The sequence below is a fragment of the Elephantulus edwardii genome, unplaced genomic scaffold (genome assembly GCF_000299155.1).
Source record: "Elephantulus edwardii isolate Elephantulus edwardi_28Jun2011 unplaced genomic scaffold, EleEdw1.0 scaffold00249, whole genome shotgun sequence".
Lineage (NCBI taxonomy): Eukaryota > Metazoa > Chordata > Mammalia > Macroscelidea > Macroscelididae > Elephantulus > Elephantulus edwardii.
Genome location: NW_006399999.1, coordinates 1,195,569 through 1,196,218, shown reverse-complemented (window position 1 = coordinate 1,196,218; position 650 = coordinate 1,195,569).

Below are 650 nucleotides of genomic sequence, written 5' to 3'. Positions count from 1 at the left end.
GCACAGAAGGGGAAGACCCTCTGCGAGATAGATTGATTCGGTGACTGGGGTAATTTGGATGGGTGTGTCAGAGGCATTGCACAGGATAGAGCAGGGTTTAGGGCTGTTGTACATAGGGTCCCTATGAGTAGCAAGTGACTCGACGGCACATAACAACAACATAACAGTGGTATTAGGGATATTATAGCTAATGTTAGATGGATCTTGGCAGAAAGCAGAAACTACCAGAGGAATGTCTATCTGTGCTTCATTGACTATGCAAAGGCTTTTGACTGTGTGGATCACAACAAGCTATGGCTAACTCTGAGAAGGATAGTAATCCCAGAACATTTGATTGTGCTTATATGAAATCAATATTTGGACCAAGAGGCAGTCTTCAGAGCAAAGCAAGGAGACACTACATTGTTCAAAACCAAGAAGGGTGTTCTTCAGGGATGTATTTTGTCTCCATACCTTTTCAATCTGTATGCAAAACAGATCATCCAAGATGCTGGGCTGTACGGGGAGGAATATGATATCAGGATTGGTGGAAGATTCCTCAACAACCTGCGTTGTGCAGATGACACAACCCTGCTTGCTGAAACTGAGGAGGACCTGAAGCGCTTGCTGCAGAAGGTCAAGGACTGCAGCCTTCAATATGGATTGAAGCT